The sequence below is a fragment of the Canis lupus genome, chromosome 7 (genome assembly GCF_003254725.2).
Source record: "Canis lupus dingo isolate Sandy chromosome 7, ASM325472v2, whole genome shotgun sequence".
In the NCBI taxonomy this organism is placed as follows: domain Eukaryota; kingdom Metazoa; phylum Chordata; class Mammalia; order Carnivora; family Canidae; genus Canis; species Canis lupus.
Genome location: NC_064249.1, coordinates 9,882,703 through 9,896,712, shown reverse-complemented (window position 1 = coordinate 9,896,712; position 14,010 = coordinate 9,882,703). Strand labels below are relative to the sequence as shown.

The window sequence follows — 14,010 nt, the reverse complement described above, 5'->3', positions numbered from 1 at the left end:
TTTTTTTTTTTTTATTTATGATAGTCACACAGAGAGAGAGAGGCAGAGACACAGGCAGAGGGAGAAGCAGGCTCCATGCACCGGGAGCCCGACGTGGGATTCGATCCCGGGTCTTCAGGATCGCGCCCTGGTCCAAAGGCAGGCGCTAAACCGCTGCGCCACCCAGGGATCCCCAGCACTACCCTTAATATATAAAGATTTTTGAAAATCATTACAATAAATAACAGCAACCCAACAGAAAAATGGGTTGAGGATACAGAGAATCCACAAAATAAAAATTACACATGGCTAATGAACAGCTTATAAAAATATAACGATGAAATACATGTAATGAAAGATGAAATTTTATTTTAAATACATAAAAAAGATGTATTTATTCATTCATTCATTTTAGAGAGAGCGTGTGCACGTGCAAACACGAGTGAGGGGTGGGGCCGAGGAGGAGAATCTTCAAGCAGACTCCATGCTGAGCAGGGAGCCCGACACAGGGCTCGATCCCAGGAGATCATGACCTGAGCTGATGGCAGACGCTTCACCAACTGAGCCACCCAAGGAGCCCCTAAAAATGACACCTTTAAGAAGTTTTCCTAAGACAACGATAGAGACAAGAGAGCAGAGATATCATAAAAGAACATTGATCAGCAAAAAAGAACTTAAGTATGTATTCTCTTATCACTGAAATCCTAAAACTTGAATGGAACCCCCCACCCCAAAGTGCAAGGCCCGCTTACACCATGTACATATTTAGTGTAGCAAATACGGGTTTGTAAAAACATTTTTTAAGCTCTCTGGGTCCATTCCCCTCTCCTCTGCCCAACCTCTTTCCAAGTTTTCCAGCAGAGAAGGCATTTGAATGTTCAAGATCTTCAGATGCAACCACATTCGCATGTGTGTCAATACTCCACAGCTCTTTCCCAGAGCGAGGCCGCCCAGAGAGCAGGAACAAGGGCACTAGCCGAGGGACACCTGATATAGGGTGCAGGGAGGTGGGTGTCCACACCCTGAAGGCACTGCGCCCTTCCCCACCTCACCAAGACCATCCCCAATCCTTCATGACTGACTTTGGGTGGCCGGTGCAGCAAACTAACCCTTCAGACAGGAGGCTGCTGGCCTGTAGGCACTCACCAAAGGACTCTACCAACTGTCTCCTCAGGGGCGAGCTGTCCTCCTCCACACCTACCTCCTTCTGCTCAGATTCCTAACCGCCAGCTCATTCTCAACTCTTCCCAAAGCCTCTCAACTCTGTGTCCAAAGAGCTGTTTCAAAAGCTCAGTATGTCAGCCTAGACCCCGAAGAGGGTCTGCTTGGGGTATATCCATGAACGGCAGGCCCCAATTGCTCTCTGCATCCTTTCCTGTGTATCCCCTGTGGGGTTCTGGAGCCAGCAGGTTCTGAGGGCAGAGAAGGATCTCCCCTTTCATCTTGTTCTTGCTAGAGCATGAGTACTTCTTTAATAGATACTTGCTTCTTAAATCACAACATAATATCTGAACACAAAGACAGGTTATTGGATGTGAGTAGAGTTTTAAGTTTACCCCCCGGAACGTATAAATTTGTTGTTTTTGTCAATACAGTCAATCAAATTATTTCAACGACATCAACGTTCATTGAGGGCCTGAGGAGCGTCAGGGATTGGTTAGGCCTGAGGGAAATACAAAGGTAAGTACATTCTTCCCTTCCATGGGCTTCTAGAAGTGCTCAAAATATGAAATAAAATACAAGCTTTATTGTATCTTATTATACTAGAAATGGAGGTGCAGAAAGCAACAGGGAGAAAAGATGAACTCACTTTCAGATTCTATGTATTTATTCCTGAGAACTATGGAGTTTTCTGAGTCTATCTCTTACTCTGTCAGAGTGTGCGTGCATGCGTGTGCACTCGTACATGGGTGGACTTCCCCTCCAGGGGGGCTGCCATTAATGGGCCTGCCTCCCTAGACAAGCTCTTTTCTTTGTGTCTCTGTATTTCAAATTCCAAGTTCCCAGGTGAACGTGAGCAGGTCATAGCATAAACATGGCTGCCTGGACCCCCGAGGGGTGTGGTGAGCATGTGTGTTTGAAGGGGTTTGAGGGAGGTTGAACCATACTCAGAGAAGAGCAACTGAGCAGATAACCAACCCAGTGTATGTCTACAGCAATTCCGAAATGTGTACTATCCTTTCTTATAAGAGTGACTTCAGGTCACTAAAATGTGAAAAGCCAAAGGCATGGAGGTGACCCACGATTGCCTTCATACCTTACATTGGGTTGTAAATTCCATTTGTTTACCGCTCCAATGGTAAAAAAAAAAACAAAAACAAAAACATCAAATAACCTCACTCTTCTGTGATAGTACAGTCTGATGATGCTGATGATGTCTGGGCTCCTTTTCAAGTAAGGTGTGCTACCCTTAGGTACCGTATAAGGTACTATAAGGATCCCGTATCCAGATTCTAAGTCATTTATTCAGCAAACACTGAGTAGCAACTATGTGCAAATATGTGGTGGCTTTGCTTAGGGAATCCACAGTCTAGGGACGGAATCCATGATATGAGTCATAAAAAATTAAGTCATTTTACCTTTTAACTCCTTTAACTCCGGTCCTAGTGAAGATATGCAAGGAATACCGATTTCCAAATAGATAAGCATCCTTAACTGGGGCTGAGCATAGTTGGTCCCTCCAGCAGCAGGCTCAGAAGCAAATACTCATTGCAACTATGTTATGCAGAGTCCACATTATACTTTTGGGGACATTAGAGAAAAGGGGGCGGGGGGTTCTATTTTCTGCCCTTGGTGAAAAACCTGACAGTCTCCTAGAAGAGACAGATACATGGACTAACTAGTGGCTCCGGTATTTCTATACAGGAAGGATTTAAGCTGCTTGTTGGTTGGGAAGGGGTGGGCTTAGGGACCCCAGCTTCCTTTGATTGTACAGAATTTACCTGAAACATCAGCTGTTCATGACAAAATAAGAGGTGGGGCAGGGGATGGGGTGCTGATAGAGATGAAGAAGAGGGGCTGGCTAAAGCCTCCCAACTCTGCTCTTGAAATCAGCACTAGGCCTGGGTAAAAAAAATGCATCCCACCTATACAAAAGGAGCATTGCGAAACATGCAAACGAGAATCAGGAAACTGGGCCTGTGGTACCAGACTTAACGCCTACTGACTAGGACAAGTCCTTTTCCTCTCCGGGCTGTAGCTGGGGCTCTGCCCGTGGTACTCCAGGAGGTTCTGAGGACAGAGGAGGACAGAATGGACAGGCATGATATATGTAGCAGATCCAAACAACTCTTGCCAAACCAACCTCAGTTTAAGGGCACTGCTCACCTGCTTAAGAAACCAACCTTGATTTCAATGGCCTGGCAGATATCCACCCAGAGGATATACACTGAGGAATGTGTGTAGACAACAAAAGGAGGAGGGGAAAGTAGCTAAATCTGCATGCCTGAAAGACCACTGCATTGCTTAATCATACCCAACCAACCCCTGGTATGAGATGACACATGATGTAGGACGTGCTGTATGTGATGGAATGATATAATGCATTGGCTTCCAATTCCCTTCTTATCAGAGAACTCGAAAACATCCTTCATCAAGCACAACTGAGAGACAGGTCTTGGGTTATATACGTCAAGAGAACAGAGGCTGAGGTCACTCCAAAGTGCCTGGCATCCCGAATCTGCCACTTACCAGCTGTGTCCCTTGAGGCACAGGACTTGAGACTGCTGGATCACAGTTCCCTCAACTGCGGAGGTAGCACAACCTAGCTCACGGAGCTGTTGAGAAGACTGTGTGTCAACACAGCACATACCAGACGCTCAGAGCGGGCAGTCGCTCGCCTCATTCTTGCCTGTAATAAATTAGTCTTCCTCTCCCATTTCCCAAATCTCCCAGTACCTACTTGCTGTTCATGTCTCATGTCAACGGGGCAACAGAATCCTTTTTAAAACTTAGGATACCTAAAAAAATAAAAATTAAAAATAAAAAATAAAAAACTTAGGATACCTAACTATATGAAAAAGACTTCTGCTGCTGGACACTTGTTTCACTTCTTGGATAAAGTCCCAACAGAGGCATGAAGCACCATCCCCAGCCTCTGCCTACAGTGATGGCACAGTGCTACGTGGCCACAGGCCTCTGGCTGGAAGGGTTGACAAAGCCAGGGGAATGGATGGAAATAAGCAAGAAGCAGCTGCCCAAATTAGGGATAACCCCCAAGGTTGCTTCCAGACCTAAGATACCATGACTTTAAATTCTTTTCTGTTTACTTCATTGATCCAGGTAGACTTGCCAAAGCCCAGAGAGGCCTGCTGACCCAACAGAGGTTGTATAGTGAGCAGAGGCTGTGCAGGATTAGTAACTCTGGCCTTTGGACCGTTATCACAAAGCTAGAAGAGACCTCAAGCCCATCCCAGTGGAAATTTCAGACCCATGCATGCACTGTACAGGGGGCCAGCAGCATGCCATGTTGAAGTTGAAAATATTCCTTGGTAATATCAACTCAAACAGTTTTTTTAAAATAATTTAATTTATATATTTGAGCAAGAGCACGGCAGTGTGCATGCACACTCGACAACACAAGCAGGGAGAGCTACAGGCAGAGGGAGAGGGAGAAGCTCAGCCGGGAGCCAGACATGGGGCTCGATCTCCACACCCTGCGATCATGACCTGAGCCAAATGCAGATGCTCAACTGACTGAGGCACCCAGGCTCCCTCAACTCAAATAGTTTTTACTATGTTAATCCATTTTACAAATACCATATGGCATCTACTGTAGGCACCACACGGTACCCATGAAGTCCTCTATTTCCTCCTCTAATGACATGTCCTACATGGAACCCAGGGGTGGGAGGCTTTGGGCAGGGCGTCCAGGCATTTGCCTTAGCTGGATGCCTGTGTGTGTTCAAACTCCGGGCTGCCTGCAGTATTGTGATTGGAATGGAGCGGGAAATAGTGTGAAGGTGAGTCAGAGGTCAGAGGGAAAAGTGGCTTGAGATCACAATTAGCACAATGATAAGGTGAGTAGGAACAGAGTCAGATCTTCCTACGAACCCAGGGAGGGGACTTGAAAAGATGAAGCATCTGTAGTGACCAGAGAGGAAGAGAATTATAGAGATGGGAGGACTTGGGTGTGAGCATGAAGCAAAGAAAGGAAGCAGGAAGCTTCTGTGTCTGGGTCCACCCAATACCACTTGTATGAGTCAGAAATAAACTCTGGAAGCAGAACTACTATGAGTATTATGGAATAGGGAATGTGGACTTTATTATAAGATGAGCTCTTTCACAATGGGGTCAGGAGCTGGGAAAGTGAATATCTGACGGGGGTTGTTGAAAAATCTCAGAAGTCACTAACCTGCACCGGTGGGGCTGAATGAAGTGGAGCTTACAGAGAGCATGGCAGGTCTAGCTGTGCAATGAATGGGGCCACCCACGGCTCGTGAAGAATCTTTGGAAGGATGGTGGCTGGCTCTTTGCAGCCACTGCCTCTGTGAGTTTGCAGCAAAGTGTCTGAGTGTGGGCGTGAGGTCACCTCTGGTCAGCAGGAGTGGCAGTCCCAGAGGAGCAAGGAAGAGTGGGGACACACAGGAGCCCAGCTAGATCTCTGCGTGCCTCACCAGCTCCAGCCAACAGCAGCCTTCGGGGCACGTTGGTGGCTGCTCCACTGCTGTCTTCCACGTCTCAGGCCACTTCCCTTCTGGCCCCTCTAACCAGAGTCATCCAGGGCAGGGAGTGCTGGGAGACATAATTCCCAGCATCACCAAGTGACCGCCCAACAATCCCACACTCTGATCGAGGAGATAGGAACACAGTTCAGTTCTGAGACTCGCAGACCCGCACATTTCTAAAGTGTCGAAAAAGTGTATGGTAGAGAGGAATGCTGTCAGAATATTTCTATTCATCGGGACTCTGGGTTGCAAGTGACAGAAATTCTAAAACAAACTGGTTTGGGGGGGAAGAAACGAGGGGGGAGGCTTTGGGGAAAAATCCTGGGGCAGCTCAAAGAATCAAAAACAGGTGCCAGATAACGCCAGAACAATCAGACAAAACCTGACCCCATAAAAACATCCTCTCTTTCTTTCATTTTCCCTCTCTCTCTCAAGGCCTCATCGCTGGATGGTGGCCTCATCCTTCCACCTTCTTACTCAGCAGCTCTTGGAGTCACAGTTATGTAGCAATTTGACTGGAAAGAAAAGATAGTTTCCCCACCAGCTTCATGTTTTAAAATCCCTGATTATTATTATTATTTGTTATTGGTCCTTAGATAATCCCCAATCCTCCAATTGTTATGGGCAAGTAAGTAGGATATTATGGTTAAGCCAGGTCACAGGTCTGCACCTGTGGCTCCGGAGAAACAAGTGAGGCTACTTTGATCAGCAATCCAGGACCACCTAGAGGAAGAAAGGAGTTCTCCCAAGGAAGGAAGCTCCATCCCCAGAAGAGGGGAGAAGAGGTGCTGGGCAGCCAAAAGTAACAACTGTCTACCTTGGCGTCTCAGGGATTGAATGAAGCGCTCCCCCAAATTCATTCTGCTCAGACTCGTGTTCTTTAATGTTCTAGCCACTGCAGCAAGTTTCTGACCACAGGCCCCTGAGGATTCCAAAGAGAACCTGCTACAGGGAAGGACATACTCTGGGGGGGTGGGAGGGGGAGGTGATGATCAGGTGACAATGATCATCTCAGAGACCTGGTGATGGAACAGTTTGCTCAGAGCTGTTCAATCACTTACAAAGGGGACCGAGGACAGTGACCGAATATCCCCAGGGAACACGTCAGCAGTTTGGCTTATAGATCGCCCCGTGGAGATTTGGGCTACTACGAATCCATTTTCCAGGGCCTAACCAGAAGGTTTTCCTGGACCTTAAAGAGCAGACCAGGGCCGGGGTGGTTACTCAAAGACATTACTTAGAATCTGACTTCAGGGGGCATCTGGTGGCTCAGCGGTGGAGCGTCTGCCTTTGGTTCAGGGCCTGATCCCAGGGTCTGGGGATTGAGTCCCACATTGGGCTCCCTGTGAGGAGTCTGCTTTTTCCTCTGCATATGTCTCTGCCTCTCTCATGAATGAATGAATGAATGAATGAGTGAATAAATAAATAAAATCTTAAAAAAAAGAATCTGACTTCAGCATGAAGGTGGGTTAAGATGATTCCTGGTGTGTGTGGGGTGGGGGATATGTATACTTCAAGGTAAAAGCAGGATGGTAGGGCTTAGTCTTGATCCACTATGGAGGAGCAATAGATAAAAGAGACTAGTAAGAATAGGTTCATTCCTGTATATACTCAATCAAAGTAATACTCTTAGGTAGAATCTAGAAATCTTAGGAGTACCTCCGACAGGCAAAGTCTTCCCAAAATGTACCATCCACTGACTCTTTTTTTTTTCCTGCTCTGGCAATTAGGGCTGTGTGACCTTTGGAAAGCTGCTCAACCTCACTGTTTCTTGGTTCCCTCATCTATAAAATCAGAGTGTTGGGTTTGGGTTCCTTCTGTTCTTATACTAGATTGTTATATCTGTTCAGTGAAGAGACCTTGGGTGGGATGTGATTGTAAAGGGCTGGAAAGAGCTATTTTCTTAATGTCTGTTGATGCCTTGTCCCTGTCCACTGGACAAAGCCTTTTATGTCGCAATATGGTATGAGAACAAGCTTAAAATGTGATGAACCCTTGAAAAGATGCATTCTGACTCAGTCTCATTCAAGTGAAAAATAAAAATGATTGACAGCACAGGGAGGGGAAAGAAGTATGCAGCACAGAGAGCAGGCAAGCTGTCAATCCATGAAGAGGAGTGGGGAGATATGGCTGGAGGTGGTGAGAGAGGAGTGGCAGCAGCTAATGTGGCTGATTTATTCCAGTTTTGTCTGATATAGGTAGGTCCTAGGTGGATTACTGGATGACAGTTTAAACTCTGATCCCTTACATCTGCACTAGCCCTTCTGGAAGACCTTAAGATCCTCCCCCCTCAGATTTTCCACTATCCCACACCCAGTAACCATGAAATAGATATGAGAGTCTTAAAGGAACGAAACATTTATGTTGACCCTTGCCAGAGCTGGAAGGAGGACCTCAGAGGATAAGAAGGGAATACAAAGAGAGACAGAAACAGAATGGTGTCAGGAAGGTTAAAGCCCCTACAAAGGGGGAAAGGGTTTGCCAACCATGACCAGGACAATAAAAAGGCCCACTGGGTCGTGTTCAGAGAGAGAAGATGGGCTAGGCCCACAGTCTGGGAAACAGCACAGCCTCACAAACGACAAAGAGACAGAAGAGCCATTCAGGTCCTAAGTGTTTGCTCTCTTGCCACGATTGGAGACACAGCCAAGTCTCTGAATACCCAGGCTGAGCTCTGGGTCTGGCACACAGTAGGAGCACAATAAAAGTTTGTCCAGTTTTGTCCAGTGAATGGAGAATGAATGGGAGGAAGACGAAGAGGAGAATGCTCTGGAACAGATCGCCCACGATGTTTGAAAAGGGATGAGATAAAGAGCCTTTGCTATCAATTCATTCCCAATCAGGAACAAAAGCTCAGTGTGACGATCGGCTCCTTAGGAAACAGACGGAGATGGAGATTGGGCAAGTGCATGGAGTAGAAACAGGCAGAGGGAGGAACTAAACCATGACGCAGATGCAACCCAAATCTCAGGTTCACCCCAGAGGCTGGCTCTTCAGAATTGGCTCACCCTGAGGCTGGGGGACTGGGTCTTCATATTTCCTCACCAACCAGTCATCAGATACAGACTACTCTTCTGGAGATGTGGCCTTAGGTCACCTGTGAACTGCCAGCTAATACTCCCAAGAGCTGAGGGAATCAGTGACTCAGTCCTGAAGAAGGGATGTGTGGGCATACCACAGCACCCACTAAATAATTAACCTAGCCTCCTCATTCTACAGGTAAAGAAAAGTCCAGATATGAAATCATAGTTGGTTAAGAGCAGAGCCAGCACATCTCTCACAGTGATAATCAGAGTGTTCCCACAGTGTACATGGGGAATTGGGATAGGATTTGATATGGATAAGGAGGAGAAAGGAAGGTTAGATCAATGGCTCCCAAATCTTGCTGTCATCAGAATCATGTGTGAAGGGCTCTTAGAAGACAGATTCCTGAACCCCATTCTCAGAGAGTCGCTTACTGGAAGGTCTGGGGCAAAGCCTGAGAATCTGTATTTTAACAAATGCCCACACGATTTTAGGTGGCACATCTCCCAGCCTGTGCTTGGAAACCAGTGGCTGAGATAATAAAACATTGGTGAATAATCCGTACTTAACGAGTATTGTTAAACGACGTTATTCTCGAAGGGCATCTCGCCTGGGCTCAAGAGAGCTCACTCCTGAACTCCGATCTATTCAACAAATTCTATCAACTTGAAGACTTTAGTAGGATATACATCCAATGAAGAGACTCCCGCAACTCCAAGAGATCGCTAACACTACGGATGATCGAATTGAGCTTTCAACAGATTTCAACATGTGGCCCTTAAGTATGATTTTGTAGATTGATATTTATTGACGTTGAAAGTTGCTCATAATATCTAAACTGAGAAGGGACGCCTGGGTGGCTCCAAGGTTGGGTGTCTGCCTTGGGCTCAGGTCGTGATCCCCGAGTCCAGGGATCAAGTCCCACGTCGGGCCCCCCGCAGGGAGCCTGCTTCTCCTGCCTGTGTCTCTGCTTCTCTCTGTGTGTCTCTCTTGAATAAATAAATAAAATCTTTAAAAAAAAATATCTAAACTGAGAGAAAGCAGCAGGGAGGCAGTGGGGTATGGTGGATTAGAGCACAGTCCTAATGGACCGCATGGGCTCAAATCCCAGCCCTATCGCTTACTCGCTGTGTGGCCCTGAACAAGACTTATTTCCCTGTGTCTCAGTTTCCTCCTCTATAAAATGAGAACAGTAGTAGATAATTATAGTGCTTGCCTCATAGGGTTATTGTGAGGATTACACGAGTAAACACGTATAAAGGATTTATAACCATGCCTAGCACATAGAAAATACTGTAAAAACATCTGCTGTCATTATGTGTAACTGTTTGAGTTATCTACTGCTGTTGTAAAAAACTACCCCAAAACCTAGTGGTTGCAAACGACAATTACTCCTTACTTAGTGGATCATTCAGTATCACTTGGTACTGACTGGGGCTCTGGGATAATTTGGAAAGTCCAAAAGGGCCTCACTCACATAGTTGATAGCTGATCCTGGTTGCCATCTGGGAGCTCTGTGGCGTTTTCAGGCACAGGCTTCAATTTTGCACGTGGGCCTCTGCATGTGGCTGGTTAGGCTTCTGCACATGGTGGCTGGGCTCCAAGAAGAGTCTTCTAAGAGATGAAGGCAGAAGCTAAGATCTAAGGCCCACTTTGGCAGTTACCCAGGATCACCTCGTCTATGTTCTACTGGTTAAAAACAGATTCAGGCCCAGCCCAGACACAGGAAATAGATACCACCCATCAACAAAGGAGCCGTAAGAATTAGCAGCCGTCTTTAATCTACCACAGAGGTTTAACCCCATGTTTGTCAAAGTGTATACGTGTGTACACACATGTGCGTGTTTATGCATAGAAACTGATGTCTGGAAGAGTACGTACCAAAATGTAATCAATAGTTATTTTTAAGAGGAAGGATTACAGTATGGTTGTTATTCTCTTATTTATCCTTTCATATTTTGCTTTTTCCTGCCTGAAGTTTCCATAATAATGTAGGTTACATTTATTAAAAAGAGTAATTTCCATATTTTAAAAAATATGAAGATTTAATCAGGAAGGAAGGAGGAAGAGGAGGAAGAAAAAAAGGAAGGAGGAGGAGGAGGAAAAAAAGAAAGACAGTAGCTCAAGTCTACATTAATAAAATTACTGTTCTGTCATTAATAAAATCACAGCAGCTAGATTAAAAAATAAAATCACAGCAGATAGATCTTGAACAAAGGTCCTAATCCTACTCCCCTCCGTAATCAGACCACACTGGAGTGTTACATTTTGTGCTAGGTTCTCAACTCTCAGAAAGATTCACAAAGGGAAACACAACACATCAAGGTGTGCAAGGGGAGACAAAGGATCTACAAACTGTTTCTTGTGGAGAAGGATTTAAGGATACTTGGGTTGAAAAGAAGAGGCTTAGTGGGGTCCTGATACGTTGAACTGGGCCCTCGTTGAAAATGCAAGGAGAGCCGCCACAGGGAAGAGGCATTAGTTCTGGTCCTACAGACCTAGGAACATTGAATGGAAGTGACACAAAGGCAGATGTGAGATTCTTCATGCAAAGAACTTTCTAGGTTGTAAAAGAAAAAAGCTGGCCTGAGCTTCCTTGGAAGACAACGAGCTCCCTGTAGCGACCAGATGCCATGTCTCAGGGTTCCTACGGGGAGGAATCCTGCTGTGGGGAGCTGTCTGACCTGGGATCCCTACCAAACCCCTTCCAAATCTCAGGCTACATGACATGGAGGCTTACATGGGAATGGAAAGAAAACACATGACCAGTTATTTAGGAAGCTGCAGCCTTATCCCGGCTCAAGGCAGTGGCCCAAAATAAATGAGTTCTTGAGATTCCTCTAATGAGTCTATAAATGGACACTGGCCTTGCTGTGAAAACATGGTAAGTCAACAAATATCATCAAGCAAGCACCAGATGCACAGCGATGTCCAGGGTATGAAGACGTAGCCTCTCAGACCACAGGCTTAAAGTTCAATAAAGAGGAAAGACATACAATCACGGTAGAGACCTACCATTCCTAAATAGAGCCATTACAGAGGACTACCTGTGGGGGTGGCAGGGGCCCCGAATGTAAATGACTGATTTGTAACCGCAAAGACAGCTTGGGGTGGGGGGCGCTTTAAGTTGTAACTAAGGGGGTGGGAAATGAGAGGATGGGAAGGAGAGAGACCAAGGAAGAGCGACCTTGTCCCATATCTTTATGTTAATGTGATCGGCTTTGGTGGAGGAAAGAAGGCTGCAGGCCCGGGCCCCAGATTGGGCTTTCCTAATAATAGATCACATTCCATCTTTACTTCACAACCACCTCCATTTCCCAAGGACCTACTATATGGTAGTCGCTTCACATATATTTACTTGTCACATCTACTCCACAACCAGGTAAGGCGATGATATGATTTTCAGGGATCAGGGCCCAGAGATATGAGGGGCAGTGGCTGGCCTCCTCTGAGGCACCTGCCTAACTCCCAGGAACCTTGTAACTACTCTGTGCCTTGGCTGCCATGTGTCCAGTGTGAACCCTGCTCTCCTGTCCTCAACTCAGGATGAGTCCTGCCTCAGGCCTCTGGAACTGAGTCCAAAGAGAGATCCAAACTTTCCATCAACTGGGAACTGTGAAATAGAAACAAGGACACCATGGAGGGGCGGGGGTGGGGGTGTTGGTCATATTCTGTTATGCTGAGACAGAGAACAGGAGGGACAGATAGAGAAATCAGAGAGAAAGAGACAGAGTGCACCGCATGGTTCCTGGTGAGTAGCACCCACTTCCCTGGTCCTATTCTTTCCTGGGACCTGGATGCCTTCCCTGCTCTCCAGTATTAAGGGACAGCCCTATATCTTTATGTCAAATTAACCCTTTCTCACTTAAGCTAGCTTGAATGTCTATTATTTGCCACCAGTCAGTTGTTAACGAATACAAGTGTCTTGTCCATCCGTAAACTAAGGAGCCAGGCTTCCAACTTAGGGTCATCCATGAGGAGCTCCCAGTTCCTTTCCATCTGCCCCAGAGTGGCAGTTTTAGGGTAACACTTCCTCAAAGGAGGTTTGGTGGGACAGCCTGCTCTCTCCTTCATCAAGGTGGTTTCCGTGCTGATTCGGGATCATCTGTCCGATAACCAGCTGCCCTGATGAGGGCAGGGTGCTCCCAGCAGCAGTTCAACTGGTTCATACAGGCTAATCGTTCCCCATCATCACACTGTCCCCAGAACAGGCACCTCTGCTCTAAAGCTGCTGCTCTCCGGGTTCTAATGGCCTGCCCTAGTAACAGAAGCTTCGGGAACTTGGGTTTCTGAGGCCCTAGTGGCTACCCTGGCCCCTCAGACCCTGGGCCTGCTCCCTGCACGCTGCTTTCACCCTTGCTACCCCTTCTGGAAAGCCTCTTCTTGGCTCTGCCCACAGACTCCCCAGCTCTTTGGAAACACCTGAACCTTATACTGATGTCAATGACAGCTCTGGTGACACATTCCTGTTCCATTGGCCAAGCTGCCTGTCCCCTGTTTCTAGCTACAGGGGCAGGGTCTGTGTCCTCTGTTTTTGTGTCACTAGTGCCTGTCACTGTGGACGGCAAATGGCTGGTGCTTCAAAAGTGCTTGTGGAGTGAATGCTTGAGTGAATACACCAATCATTTGTTTTCTAGACTCATTTCACTCACGGTCTCTTCAATCATTTGTTTTCTAGACTCATTTCACTCACGGTCTCTTCATGCTGACACACTGACTATGCTGTTTCACTTCACTAATATTGTTCCTTTTAGGACAATTTTTTTTCTTCTTTTGTCCTTGTCCACCAGAAGGACTGTGAAGCCAAGGCCTTCCTCCATCTCTCTTTCTCATCCTCAACACAAGGCTTTACAAGCAATTGGTGTCGACTCCTGGGGGGTTGGGGGGGTGCATGTTTTGTGTTTGTTTTACAGAGCTCAAAATAAGGATTCTGGTGCTTATTCCTTCACAATGAGCTTCTCAGATGGTGATTTCTTTCCTGTCGTCTCCTTTTCCCTCCTCTCCTGGTGGCCAGTCCTCTCCTGACAGTGGACAAAGTTCAATACAGGGCTTTGGATTCAACACGAATGACCTTTGGTTTAGGCAACCCAGACAGGAATTTACTCAAAACATCCAGAAATAGAGACATCTATTTAATTGTCCTGATTGAACTCAGAAAAATCTATCACACCACGTTCCTGAGCCTTCCAAGGGGCCTGAACAGAGCAAACATGAACCTGAGTGGCCACTGGGAGATCACCTCTGTCCCTGCCAGCGAGGCAGTGGCTGCACACAGAGCAGTGGGTGAACTCCCCCCCGGGGCGGGGAGGGGCTGTGTGCACCTCACCTTTGCCCCCCAGCC

General features: G+C 46.6%; 1 long non-coding RNA gene across 1 annotated transcript; it reads right to left on the bottom strand.

Annotated features, from left to right (window-relative positions):
• Window positions 1-328: 328 nt before the first annotated feature.
• LOC125755394 (uncharacterized) lies at window positions 329-10,309 on the bottom strand. The gene is made up of 2 exons (XR_007411805.1): window positions 10,147-10,309; window positions 329-3,938 (listed from the first exon to the last, which is right to left on the bottom strand). It is a non-coding gene; the product is annotated as an uncharacterized LOC125755394 (long non-coding RNA).
• Between the last annotated feature and the right edge of the window lie 3,701 nt (window positions 10,310-14,010).